Source organism: Lissotriton vulgaris, chromosome 4_1 (genome assembly GCF_964263255.1).
Source record: "Lissotriton vulgaris chromosome 4_1, aLisVul1.2, whole genome shotgun sequence".
Taxonomy (NCBI): Eukaryota; Metazoa; Chordata; class Amphibia; order Caudata; family Salamandridae; genus Lissotriton; species Lissotriton vulgaris.
The window spans coordinates 1,767,323,717-1,767,338,889 of record NC_141691.1 but is presented as its reverse complement, the minus strand read 5'-3'; the positions used below and the strand labels follow the sequence as shown (position 1 = coordinate 1,767,338,889).

The following is a 15,173-nucleotide window of genomic DNA, read 5'->3' as shown; positions in this document are numbered from 1 at the left end:
TTATTAATTTAGCACTTCATGAAAAGTGAAATGATTAATGTATATTTCCATTCACTCCTCTGGTGACATTCTCCTGTAAAAACATTTGTTTGGAGGGGGATAGAAAATGCATGAAGGTGGTGTGATGGCGTTTTAGGAGGTGGCATGATGGTGTGGTAAAAGAAGGCAACTGTCTTGCAAGTTATGAGAGAACAAAATCATAAGTATTATTGAATTTTTGAATGAAATTTGTGGAGTTAAATTACAAGTTCTTTCTTACCTCCTAGACAATCTATTTTGGTAGTGTGTGGAAGTGTATTCTCCCATTTTTGCACTCCTATACATTGAGTTTCTATTAAGATCATAACAATATCATCTCACTTGTCACCATTCTGATTAAAGCAACTTACCTCTGGAAATGGGATGACATCACAATCCAAACATAAAACATGGAGCACTAATTAGCACAATAACAAAGACTTTCATTTTTACCACACTGGAAAAGGCAAGTCTATTACGAGTGTGTGGTGCTAATGTATGGGTATTTTAACACAACAATTAGCCAAATCTAACTACATTTTTATAAATGGCTGGTAATAACGTTAAGAATTATTATTGGACATGTGCTGTAAAACACGTAAAGAATAATTGCAAAATGCATTTGTAGGAAAGGAAAACCTACATGAAATGTTTCCCTTTTGAAAACAGACATATCTTAATCTGGTTCCAGCCCTACCATTGTTTGTACTACAGGATTTAGGGCTCATTGTCATCATAGAAAGAACACCCTCGCCAGAACTTAAAAACATTTTAAAGACATCATGGGTATCACTAAAATCTTGAACACGGGCTATCCTGATCAATACGAAGGATAGCATAAACATTTACTTTAAAAAGGAAACTCCCTTTTTAATTATAACATTGACTGTTTTTCTATATACATGAAGAACTGTAAAAGTACAATAAGCTACTAGTTTAACTCCTTTCCCCTTTTGAAGGAATAATGAGTAAACTAAATATGGTATGCAACAGTCTTACTGAACAAGAATTTGACAGTCACTATGCAGGAGCCTGTTGCAGCATCTGACAATCTAGGGAGATGACAGAATCATTTAATTTTGACATGTGACAGAGGGTAACAATCTAGGTTACCATCGTTTTTTATTTATTTGTTCTCACCAGAGAGGAAGCCAAGTGGTTGATGGATCTAATTAAGATATCTATAACACAGACTAAGATTACAGGAAAGTTATTTTTACTTCATCATTGGATCATTGCCAATGTAATAAAAACCGAACAGAAAACAAGGTTCATCCTTCACCCAATGCAGGGACAAAAACCGAAGAAAAGAGTAACTTTTAAAATGAAATAGTAAAGAGAGGGGGCCATGATTAAATTGTACATGTTCTGCTGGAGATGCTTGACCCATTTTAATACTTGCATAATGCTTCGGATATCCAAATGTATGTCTGCAGGAGACAATAGCAATCCTAGCACCTTAGCTGCTATGGAACGTCCAGCTCCAGTGCTGAACGTTCAATTGCGCAGGTGCAGCTGGAACGTCCAACGGCCGACGGCAGCACTCCTGAGGTAGTGATGCCGTCGGCCGTTGGACTGGGCGCAGCACTTATGAGGCTAACAAGCATTTACAATGCAATAGGTCTCGCATTAGGAACTTTTGAGATCTTGGTATTGTAAATAAAATTTTTTATGGGTTGGTTTTGAAAATAGCGAAATTAATAGCTTTGTCATTTACAATGCCAATAGCTTTAACTTTCGCAAATGTGAAAGCCTGTAGCATTTGTAATGCAATATGTGTTGTATTTACGTCACTTAGATGTATTGATATTACAAATAACAATGTCTTTAACATTTTTTAATAATCAATACGTAAATAAAAGCTATTGTAATTTACAATGGCAATAGCTTAAAATGTGTAAATAACTTTTGTAAAAATTATGTTCAGTGCATTTTATTGTGACAAAAATCCAAGAACAGAACGGAAATATTAACATATTTTTGTGACATTTGTAATAAAGCTTGAAACATTGAGAGAACATATTTGAACTAGTTGTTGTGTAATGGCTGCTGTGGTGGCGCTGAGTGATGCTGTGGCGTTCAGTGATGCTGTGGTAACGCATAGTGATGTTGTGGTGCCCCTGAGAGATGCTGTGGTGATGAGATAGATAGATAAGAGTGAGGGCGAAAGATAGACCGATAGAGTGAGGGCGATAGAGTGAGGGCGATAGATATGATAGATAGAGTGAGGGCGATAGACAGATAGAGTGAGGGCGATAGACAGATAGAGTGAGGGCGATAGACAGATAGGTGCTCACGCATCAGCATCTTCACGATAGGGCACGGGCCCAACCTTTGAGTGCACTCGCTCCCTGAAGCCCTGCTCTCCATATTATATGAGCATGTTGGACAATTGTTCCAATCCCTGGTTTAATGTTTTGGATGTCCAGTAGCCCACCTACAATTGTCCAGAGGGTCTATGAACAATTTGGCATATCCTGATAATACAATAATGTCCTACATAAAGCAATGCTCAGAAGATTCCATTCCGACTCTTGTTACAATTGAGTGAGCTCTGATGATTATCCTGTTGTTTTAAGAGATCAAAAAGCTGTTGACTACAAAAGTGGACATGATGCATTATAATTTATTATTGTTTTTTTGGGGGGTGTAACTTCACGATTAGTAATACACATATATGTATGTACATTATACATGTGTATCACACTTTGCTTGAACGGGGAGCATGAGAAGGAAAATAAAAGGTGAAAGCAAAAAAATCAGAAAGGGAATTCACAGAAACTGAAGCCAGAGGTCAGTGGCCTGCCCTGCAAGGCTGAGCTCCATCCATATCCTGAGTTAACAAGCAGGAAGTGTGATAAGGGAGGGGGTGGCAAATGGTGAGCATTTTCGCGGTCGTTTGATGTTATCAGTGAGCCCGTGGCCACTGAGAACATCAAAGTGGCCGCGAAAGTGCCACCAAAGGCTGCAGGCGGACAAATGGTGAGTGTCCCCCGGCGCACATGCCCTGTGCCCGATCCGCCTGCAGACTTTGGGTGCACTTTTGAAAAGCCAAACTAAATATCTCGCCAAGCATCGCTAACGCGATGACTTAGACGAGACCTAAAAACAGTAAGTTATGTACACCTGTGGCAGAAGCTTGATCAAATGGACTAAGCTGCTGTACACAAGCTGGACTGCCTGAGTGAAAACGGGTGATGTCATTTGTGACAGTTATGCCGTGGGTAGGGACACTAGGAAGGGCTCCCCACTCTCAGCTGTGTTATTCATGATAGCACTAGTACTAGAATCACTGACCAATTTCCTCTGTCATGGAGCTCACTTTCAAAAGCTTGTTATTAATGATACCTTGCACAAGATGACCCTGCACACCTCAACAATAAGTAATACAGTATAAATGCTTTTATGCATATAGTCAGATGCATAAAAGCATTTATACTGTATTACTTATTGTTGAGGTGTGCAGGGTCATCTTGTGCAATTTGATTTGTAAAACTAAATTTTTGTTTTCTAATTTTGGGATCTAGGGGATTGTATCCCAGACCTTCTGCACCCACACTTATGTATACATCAGGAACTTGGTCACCGGTGCGGGCATAATAGCCTTAATCCCCTTCTCTGGCTTGAATTTTATTAATGATACCTCCCTGCATCCTTTACTATATGCTGATTATATGATGCTATATTTGAGAGGCATGGGAGAGGATGAGCGGGGGTCGGGGGGCGTTAGAGAATTGGAACAGTTTGGTGCAATCTCAGGCCTACGGGTCAGCTGTGAGAAGCCATTGTGGACCCAGAGGATGTAGCAAGCCTGAAGCATTAGGAGATGCCCTGCAGCTAGAACTAGTCACAATTAAGCACTTAGGGGTCAGCATTTAGCAAATAGAAGAATGGCTCCTATATGCTAACATTGTGGAGGCCGTGGCTGGTCTGCAGCAATTTAGCAATTCATCAAATTCTGGCAGACACTCCCACTATCAGCATTATTTATTTATTTTAGAAGCTTGTAGAGCGCCCGGCTACCTCCGGCGGGGGTGTCCCGGCGCTAAGATTACAGGAATATCACCAGAGAGGGTTGCCTAGTTCAAGTCCATCGGAAAGGAGAAATCAAGGGATGCAGAAGCTTTAATTAGCGTTTAGTAAACAGCCAGGTTTTTAGTTTGCGTCGGAAGACTGGCTCAGATTCGATGAACCTAAGGTCAAGAGGTAGGCTGTTCCAGAGCGTGGCAGCTGTGACGGTGAAAGTTCTGCCGCCACTTCGGGTAAGCCCGAATCTGGGGACGCTCAGTAAACGAAGGCTGTTAGATCTCAGATGTCTTACAGAAGATGATATCTTGAGTCGTTTGCTCAGATAGGCCGGGCCAATTCCATGAATTGTCCGGAAAGCAAGGATCAAGGTTTTGAAATCAATGCGTCGGGCTATGGGAAGCCAGTGTAGCTCATCCCGATATGCTCTAACCGAATTGCGGGCAGGGATATTTCCAATGAGCCTTGCTGCAGCGTTCTGAATGATTTGCAAACGGTCTATAAGATATTGGGGGGCGCCGGCATATAAGCTATTGGCATAATCAAGGTGTGCCGTGATAAGTGCCTGGACAACAGTTTTGCGGGATGTTTGGGGGAGGTAGGGAAAAATCTTCCTAATCATACGCAGCTTATTAAAACAGGCCCCAGCAACTTTATTGACCTGGGTTTTACCGGACAAGGTGTTGTCAAATATGAAGCCAAGGTTGCGGGCGGACTGCACAGGTATGGGTGGAGGGTTCAGGACGGTAGGCCACCATAGGGTTGCAGGGGGAGTCGATTTCTGGCTAAAAAAGAGAACCTCCGTTTTGTCGGTGGTTAGGGCAAGGCGATTGGCAGACATCCATGCGCAGATATTGCCAAGGCAGTTTCTGAAGTTGGTGAAGAGGGAGTCAGAATGGTCTCTGAATGAAAAAACGAGCTGAGTATCATCAGCATATGAGACCACCCTGACCCCCCATGACTCTACTACCTTGGCAAGCGGGGCCAAGTAAGCGTTAGACAATAATGGGCTTAAGGCGGAGCCCTGGGGCACACCGCACAAGAGGGGTTTATCCTCTGATTCAAATGGGTGCATCAGAACCCTCTGAGACCGTCTGGACAGAAAAGATTTAGTCCATGCCAGGACTGTACCACCGATCCCCAGCTGTTGTAGACGGGCTGTAAGTATGTTGTGGGATACAGTGTCAAATGCAGCGGATAGGTCGAGGAGGACCAACATGGCATCCTCGCCCCTACCCACTGATTCCCTGATAATCTCGGAAACTTCCAACAGCGCCGTCTCGGTGCTGTAGCCGGTTCTAAAACCGGACTGAGAATCGTGCAGCAGCGGATTTGTTTCAAGATACTGAGCCAGTTGTTTCTGGACCACTTTCTCCAGTACCTTGGCAGGTTTAGGCAGGAGCGATATGGGTCGGTAGTTGCAAAATTGTGAGGGGTCAGCGTCAGGTTTTTTCAGAATGGGAAGTAGCCTAGCCTGTTTCCACACTGAGGGAAATTGACCGCGGGTCAAGGAGGAGTTCCAGATGGAGAGGAGAGGTTTGATTAAAACAGGGGCGAGATTGCCCATTACTTTAGCAGGGACAGGGTCTAAAGGCGAACCAGACTTGACTTTATACAGCAACGACAGCGCTAAGTCAGGGGTTAGCTCACTAAAAGAGTTGAAAGAACAGTGAGAGGAATATGGAACATCAGAATGGTGGTTAGGTGGGGCGCTATCAAAGGAGGAAGAAAGTTTATTGATTTTATTCTGAAAAAAGTCAGAAAGTCCGTTGCACAGGTCTTGAGTAGGAACGCATTGGGTTTTCATGGCAGGAGGATTCACAAAATCCTTCACAATGGCGAAGAGAGTTTTGGAGGAATTCTGCGCCTGTTGAATGAGATTTGAAAAATAAGCTCTCATCGAGGAACGTTTAAGTTTTTGGAATTTATTTAGGGCAGATTTATAGGCCAGTTTGGCCAAAGGGTCATAGTTCTGTCTCCATTTGCGTTCCATCTGTTTGCACTTACTCTTTTCCTCACGAAGCAAGGGGGAAAACCAAGGAGCAGAGGGGCGAGATCTGGAGGAAGTCAGCGGGACAAGAGGGGCAATGGAGTCCAGAGCGGAGGTAAGGGTCGAGTTATATCTTGCCATTTCTTTGTCAAGATCTTCCAACTGATTAAATTGAAACTGAAGACGGGAATCCATGGACTCACAAGTGACTTTGGTCCATTTGCGACCACTGTCTCTGTTGAGGGAAGATGGGGGAGGTGGGGATGGAATAGTGATAGTAAAGGGAAGAAGGAAGTGATCTGTCCAAGTAAGGGGGAGGGGGGAAAGGGCAGAGATACCAGGATGAATAGAGAAAATAAGATCAAGTGTGTGGCCTGCTATGTGAGTGGGGCCTTTAACTAATTGGGACAAGGCAAGTCCTTGTAAAGTTTCCAGAAGAGAGGATGCTTGTGCACAAGACGGATTATCAATATGGAGATTAAAGTCTCCCAGCACTGTAAAGTGGGAGTGCTTAAGTGAGAAGTCCGCAATAGAGTGCGTCAGGGCATTGAGAGAAGAGACGGTGGCTGCAGGGGGATTGTAGACCAGGATACCGGCAAAAATTATACTTGCAGAGTCCATGATCGTAAAGTGCATGGCTTCAATAAGGCCGGGGTTGGGAATTTTTGTAATGTTCAGTTTAAGGTGGGATTTTGCGATTACCGCGAGACCCCCCCCCCCCCCGGGTTTGGAGTTTTCTCGATTAATGCCTAAAAAACGGTAGCCAGGGGGAGTGGACAAGTTAATGTCCGGTTTGGACGAATCTTTGATCCAAGTTTCTGTGAGAAATAATAGGTCCCATTTGTGAGTGTCGAGCGATAGCCAGATATCAGAGGCATGAGCAGGAAGAGATCTGCAATTAATTAAGGCTGCTTTTAAAGTGACCGGGGGCTGGCAGTGAGCAATCATGGGCTGATGAGACGGTTTAATAACATCAGGGATAGTGAAGTTACATTGTGAGCAGGAATATGCAATAGTTTCCAGGCTATGTGGATTACAACCAGTTGCGGGGTTGCACGCGCCTTGACGTAGGTGTAAGAGTTGATCAGAGGTCCAGGAGATTGTTGGGGTGCGAGATGCAGGGGTTCTGGCACTGGGCGCGGGCGGGCGCAGACGGGCTTGCCTTAGGCGCGCCCGCTGCGCGGGCGGGATGAGTCCTTCCTTTTATCCAGGTCCATCTGGCGGTGGGAGGAGGGTGGGAGGCGTCCAGGAGCTGGAGAGCTACCCTGCCTCCCCCCAAGATGGCGGTTCCGCGTTCTCCCGGCCGGCGAGAGCGCTGTGCTCGGCTGCGCCGGGGGAGAGAGAGCAAGGTCGGGACCCCTGGGACGAAGAAATCTCGTCCGGACAGGCAGAGAGGTCTGTTTCTGAATTAAAAATGCTTCGGTTAAAATATCTACAGTATTTAAAAGAGGCCGATCGTAGTAGCGTCTGTACGCTAGTTTTAAATCTAGCGAAAAGGACCCAAAATTGTGTATACATTTAAAAATATCCCAACACTTTTTGTTTCCAAACCACTTCAACACTTACATAAATATTTTGAATGTATGTATTTTGGCACAGTTGTCATTTTAAATACTTCGCATCAGAGACAATACAAATAGCTGCCGCTCTATTTTGTGAAAAGTGAGCAGGGGCTGCAGGAACTGCCAGGATCCGGTGACTGAGGCCAGCACCCCACACCAAACCGGCAGCAAGACTAAACAAGCATTAGAAATGCAATCGGGCTCGGATTTATTTGAGTTTGAGCTGATGGCATTGTAAATGCCAATGTATTGTTGGTATGTGTTATGGAGTGTGTTCATGTGGTGTGTACTGCCAGTGATCTCCTTGTGAGTGTGAGAATATTGCACCGTTACTGCCTGTGATGTCCTTCTTGTGAGTGTGAGAATACTTTTGGTGGAAATACCAACAACGGCCAGTAAAGCGCCATAAGCACCGCACAGTGTCCTCTACATCACTTTTTGAAAAATATTATATTTACTCCTGAGTCCAGGCTCACCACACTCCGACGCAAATACACAAGACATTGACAATAAAAGCACCGAGTTTAAGCAGTAATGCTAATATTGAAAATAGTGCAGACTGCACGAATATTCTCTGTTTTGCCAGAACACCCTGAAGCGCCTCCTTTAATTTCCCGCTTTCCTCGTATAGCTCAGTGGCAGCGTGCGCCTGCTGCAGTCGCGTGTGGCAGGTTGTGAGTGCAGCGTGATAGCTTCACTTCGCCGTTTTGAATGAAAGCGGGGACTAGCTCAGCATTTCATCCTTTTGATGTGGATAAAAGGAGAATACTTTTGGTGGAAATACCAACAATGCTGCTACCTTAAATGCATATGGGTGTGCCTATATGTCTGTGTGTAGTGTGTGTACTCTTCCATACCTACTGTAGGAGTGAACAAAGGTTGCCTTCATTGTAGATGCATTGTAGAGACACAGTAAAGTAAAGTAGTGAAATGAGGCCCGCATTTTAACAATCCCGCACCATTTTCCCGGAATAACTGTTAAGAGTGGACTCTGCAGGAAATAAGCATTTCTGTTGGCTGAGATAGAAGGCATACTCAAATCCTAGATCACTCTACACATAACTAGCCTCCCACACAGTCTTCGAAAATGTTTAGACATTTAAGTGGCTCTCTGTAGACGCAAAAAGTAGTGACAATACAGAGACAGTTATTTAATGTTAATAAATTATGAATGAACAGCATGTTGCCTTCACCGGTGGTCCTTGTAAAGTAAAGTTACGAGAAAATAAGCGAGCATTTTACACCAGCAGAGCAAAGGTATTTGTCATGCTGGGCTTCAGGCAAACTGCACTGAGGAAGGAACAGTCTCTTCGCATACAATTAATTACACAGCAAAATGTCGTTTTCCCCACCATTTGCGCTAGCAGGACTGGCCCATCAGTGAACGCTAGTACTGTTGCAATGTAAACAAAAGGCCATGGGGGCTTGTGGCGGAGCCCCGGTGGGGGGGGGGGGGGGGGGGGCACCAAGGAGAGCGGCTTCCTGGTTGTAATGTAAACAAAAGGCTGGGGGGAAGGGGGGGGGGTGGGGGGTTCTTGTGACGGAGTCCGGGGGGGGGGGGGCCGTTGGGGGGGGGGGGACAAAGGAGAGCGGCTTCCTGGTGTCTTGTTTTGTTGTTGTACGGAAGGACTTTATATTGTGATGGACCCAGACTGTGGAGGGGAACTCGTGTGGAAGGGGATGAATATTGTGTACTATGCACTGTAGTGGCAGCGTGCGCCTGCTGCAGTCGCGTGTGGCAGGTTGTGAGTGCAGCCTGATAGCTTCACTTCGCCGGTTTGAATGAAAGCGGGGACTGGCTCAGCATTTCATCCTTTTGATGTGGATAAAAGGAGAATACTTTTGGTGGAAATACCAACAACGGCCAGTAAAGCGCCATAAGCACCGCACCGTGTCCTCTACATCACTTTTTGAAAAATATTATATTTACTCCTGAGTCCAGGCTCACCACACTCCGAGGCAAATACACAAGACATTGACAATGAAAGCACCGAGTTTAAGCAGTATGGTCTCAAAAGGATAAAAATAAAGACAAACAAGAAAACGCAGAATCTCGTGTTAAGCATGTTGCCAATGGCCACGCCAAGCACACCCAGGAGTTGTGTAAATCGGGACTCTGTGTGTTGGAGGGTGGGTGGATTAAACTCGAGGTAAAGTAACGCTGGTCGGCAAATATATTAATTCGTTAAAAAGTGGAAGGGTGCTAAAAGTACCGGGTTACTTTTGAAGTTTAGTGGAAAGTGACACACAGCTGATCAATAATACAAGCAAAAGGAGCCATGTAAGAAACGACAGAAGGGAGAGACCATTAAGGGGCAGACCCAGGCAAGCCCATCTGTGATTGAATAGTCTCTGCTTTAGTCCCCACTGCTGTGTTTACTGCTTTTTATTGAGGCATTGTTTACTGACAATTAAACTCTTTACCATTAATTTAACTTTCAGATGCTGAATTGGTCACACGCTTCGTGTCCCAGGGCAGATGTGTTTTATACACATTTTTTAAACACGGCTCTTATTAGGAACTAATGCATGTATAGCAAGCTCATTACAGCGCAAAGCAGGGCGCTTTATCACTGGGGCTCTCTGGGGCCGCAGCCGGGTTTGTCAGCTGCTGCCACTCTTCCGCCGCCCAGATTATGACTGACTGCCACACCCTGGGCCTATCCCGTGGTCTGCGAGGGAGCATCCCTCCCCCCTAGCCCTCTCTTCCCGCAAGGGGTGACGAGCAGCTGCATGGGAAACGCCCATTGTTGTTAGCCTAAATTTCATAGCAAAGATAACACACACTTGCAACAGGGGTGATGTGCAGCCGAGATAAACAAGCCTCCCCGTCTCACCTAATTAAACACCGCTGCAAATTTAAGCACGATGTTCCCTCAAATACAGTCGCGCGCCGCCTCCGACATCCCGCCAGGCACTCTCGAGTTCTGTTTGTGAATAAAATGAATGTCTGATTTGCCTTGAGTCCAAGATAAAACGATGTTTCATTACTGCGTGGGTCTTCCTTCATTATGGTTTGTTTGTATAGTTATTCGATTCGTATGCCGCATGCCACTGCCTCGCGCCAGCCTCACCTCGCTGTGCTGTGTTTACAGCGAGGTCGGGCGCACGGCTCCAGGAGCGGCTTCCTTTCATCTACAGCCCTCCTCCTCGCCCCCTTCTCCTGCCAGACGCTGGGAAGGAGAGCCCGGCCACGGTGGGTGGGGAGCTGCTGCTGAGTACACGGCCCAATAAGAGACCAGCAGTGGCGCGTGCTGCAGGCATGAAGGCAGCCTGATGGTCTGGAAAGCAGTAAACTCTGCCTGAACCTTCCCTTGACACGCTCCATCAGATAAGAGAAAAGCCATAAAACTGAAGGAAGCCGTATGGACGAGCATGTATGAAGTCATCTTCTGTGAGCCTCGCCTGCTGCCTCTCGTCATTTTACATTGAACGCGCTCACCGCTGTGAACGCGCTCGCATCATCTGGATTGCATTACACGGGCACTCTGACAGCTCCTAATTAAGATTAATCACTCTCCCGTGCTCGTTCGCGCACAGAAAATGCCAACTCGGGCACGCGTGCATTGCATACAGCCTATCACGTCAACGCTACTGAATACACAGCACAGCGAAGACGAATCACTAGGCAGATGCCAAAAAAATCTAAGGAATGTCCCAGCCGGAGTCCTTTCTGAAACTTTTTTTTTTCTAAATACTAAAGAGCTCGCAAGCTCCTCCTACACTTCGTGTAGGGGAGGCCCGAGCCCTAAAAAACAGCACGTCTTCGAGACAAAGGTCTTGACTGGGGAGCAAGAACCTAATTTCTTCCTGTAATTTATCACATCAGTTCAAAACAAGTTTGATCTATTGGCATTGCAAATAACAATGCCTTTGATTTTTGTTTTCTTTTTAAAAACATAAATAAAAGCCATTGTAATTTACAATGCCAATAGCTTAAACGTGCTTTTCATTCCTGTGCTTGTATTCTAATTTATCCCACTACAAAACAAGGATCACGAGCTCCACAAAGCAAAGTAATAAAACCTGAACTAGAGCAGATGGTTGCGCATGGACTTGGGAATCTTGGCATCTGTAGTCACAAGTGCAGTATGAAGCACTATATAAACAGAAGTTAGTATTATTGAATGTGCCCTGTACCGGCTCAAAAAAGGCGCTCCAAAAAAATAAATATACTTACCTTTTTAGACCGTGGGCGTCTAGTTAGACTTTGTTGACGACGCCTCCTTTCCAAATTCAGATATGTGTGGTTGAATAGTCCGCGGTTCAGCACTGTGGTGGGAGGGTAGGTGGTGAGTTTTATTGCACATCGCTATCTGTTCATGTAAGGGTGTCCTTGAAAGAGATGTCACATTGTGTGAGCACCATATATAGGTCGCTAATAAAAAAGTCACCGCAGAGGGGTGAAACCAGAAGCATATGGATTAAATGAAGGTTTTAAAAAAAAAAAATCTAGTACATTTAGTTCTTTCGCTCCATGCAGGTTTTCGACCCAGTGTGTCTATAAGAAATAAATAGTGCTCCTTTCAAAGGGAACAACACTGCGCCCATAGGTCACCAGCTTTAAATGAACAGGAAGCTGTCAAAAGGTCACATGGCTCTGCCTTCACCCGCCCAAAATTAAAGGCTGCATGTGCCACAAATCACGCTTGTTTGGCCTTCATTACTCGGGCAGCATTACAGGGCTCTTACGGCTGTTCTATATTAGTCAGAGTGGGCCTCTTTCTAGGCACTCTGCAGTGGAGGCAGCTGTGATCGTGCGCACATCACAGGACAGATGGGACAAGTGTAAGAGCACGCAGAAAGATAGTGTGTGTCAATACTTGCGTCGCTGTGCGTCTGCGTGTCAGATTGTGTATGCGTATGAATGAGATTGTGTAGGTCAGATTTTGTGGGATTTAAATTGCGTCACATCATTTAGGTCTCTGCAAGAAAGAGAAATAGATTGTGTATATCCAGTTGTGTGCGAGTGTGAGCCTGCACTAAAGGCCGGCCATACTTCAGAGTGAGGCTGCAGCAAGGCCCTGAGATGGAGTGCAACTGCAAGCTGTACACGTGCACGAGGAGAGGCCAATTTCACATACACTCAGTTACCCTTTCACAACACAGTGCTTCCATACCTGGGTACCTCCTATCTGGGTGTCTGCACTGCCTCTAGGACAGAGGTCTTCAAACTTTTGGAGGTTGAGCCCCACCACCTGAATTTTTTTAGATGTTGGGCCCACCACCACCCGAGAGAAATTTCTGGAATCTACCGCCACGTGCATATCACGTGCCATATCCGACAAATAATGTTGCTAGATCTGTTTGCAGCTCTTCGGCTTGCGCGTTAGTTCTGCTACAATGTAATTGTAGGATTCAAGTTAGACACACTTCCAGGCCGGGCTGACACACATTGCGCCGAACTTAAAGTGTCAACGTCACTGCAGTTAGTGCCCAATAATGAAGTAGACTCACAATACTAGGCTATGTGCGTCACTTCCAACGGTCATCCTGCTGCCGCCTGTGTTTCTTTAACTTAACATGCGCAGCTCCTGCTCCTCCTGAACTCGCCGCTCTGACCGCAGCTGACTGAGGTATTTTTAACAGTAACTAATGCCAGCTGCAGCTGATTTTCACCGTTGCCAATGCAGGGCACAGTCGATCTTCTGCGGTAAAGATGGCTCATGGACGGTTCCAATGTGGTATTGGATCCCACCTGCACCAGTCAGCCAAAGTCAGGGCTAGAGAGGCTGGTTGGCTTCGGAGTCAGGGTCACTGTGCAGCGCCCAGGGGAAATGGAGGGGGAACAGTCGCAGTGAGAGTGGGTGCAGCAAGCTGCTGTGCTCATTGGTTGCAGCATGACTGATGGCACATCAGTGGCGGTAATATACCATGTGACTGGGAGGGACAAACCTACCGGGCCGCATCCGGGCTCAGCTGCTGTCCAGTGACGATCATGAATAATAATTAAGTTCCTGATAGAGCAGGTAATCTATTAACTAAATTGTAGTTATCAATTACATCTTTTTAAACAATTATCCGCTGCTGCCGTGAATAGATTGCGGTTACAGTTTTTTTGAGCTACGTGACAAGATTTGTGTAGTACTAGTAGTAGGGCAGAAAAGCACCACGCCACGGAAGAACACTATCACAGCATGGGGGATTTTAGTTTAGGATGGGTGCACCACCTTCTGCTTAAGGAGGCCTACAATCAGGAACCACAAGTGATGACAAGAACACCATGCTGGCATGGGTGACCTGCAGCCATGATGTATCTTTTACCCATGTATGTATGGGTCTGTTTAACAGCAGACAACTGTAGATTTGGTGGCCCAGCCACCGCGTGCATGGTAGAGACACTGCGTCTGCTACAGTGGCGACGTGGCAGCAAATAACTTTATAAGGCCCACAGTCTTTACTATCCAATCGACATACAGTGGCGTTAGGCCTTTTCCACCTGCGATCCAAGTGGCATTGAGCAGAATGGCACACAAGTTTACCTGAGTGAGTTGACAAGGATGAGGACTGTGTATGGGGGTAAGAAGAACTGTGAATTAAATACCACCACAATCATACAAAGCATTTGAATTTCGGAAAATATAATCAAATAGGAATGCCAGTGGCAGCATGACAACGGAAAGCAATATGTCACATTTAAAAGCCACTCAATATTCTGAAGCTCTCAGGTAGCTTGTTCGTAAATATATTTAGCCAATTATGACTTTCAAGTCAATGTATGATTCTGTTATTAAATAACAGTTATCCTATGGAATTCAAAAGCCAAGCAACACAATGCAAATTTTGATATTACAGATTTTTTTTTTTTAAAGATCTGATAACTCACGTAAACTCTGCAGCCAAGGCGGTCTAGAATTTATACAAGTGACTTAATTGAATGAATGCTCCAATACGTGTGTCATTTCTAATGTTTATATAAATTTCCCTAGTCATTACTGCTTGATTTTGCTCAGGAGAAAAGTGTCACTCAGTGGTCTCATAATTACACGGAAATTATAAAAGTGTAACACATAGCAATCTGAAACCGTGGCAGCTATGGAACAGTCATTTCAGCTGCAGTGTGCAAGGAGGAGTCTCCTCTGCTTTGAAATTGAACACGAAGGAACAGGACTGTCTATTCATTTGCTTTCGTTTTTAGCAAAGGAGACTTTTGCCTCCCACTGCAGCTGAAGCATTCAGCTCCACCAATTAACCCCCTCCTGGGACTGTGAACTTTATCACTTAGCAGACAAGAGCATGGCACAGCGCGTCCAGTGATTTCCCCTCCCTCCCCCCTCCAAACCTTTGTCACTGGAGTTTGCTAATGAAAAGAAATTCCCATTTTAAATGGGTAAAGATTGCGATGGGGGAACAGTGGAGGACAACAAAAGCAGATGTTAGGGTCGAGTGCGCGCCCCCCCCCTGGGATGGTGTCGCGCCCCCCTGGGGGGCGCACCCCACAGTTTGAAGAACTCTGCTCTAAGAGCTGCTGTGTGTAGTGAAAGGTGAAGTGACTGGAAGCAGTTTGTGCAACCTTAGCAAAAATGCATATATAACATTACTTTTCGTTCACCACTACCTTCACAATAAGCCCTATT

The 15,173-nt window shown here is 45.4% G+C and overlaps 1 protein-coding gene across 1 annotated transcript in view; it reads right to left on the bottom strand.

Moving 5' to 3' along the window:
• Positions 1–15,173, bottom strand: part of ATP6V1C1 (ATPase H+ transporting V1 subunit C1) — a 484,611-nt gene that overhangs the window by 127,370 nt on the left and 342,068 nt on the right. The window lies entirely within an intron of this gene.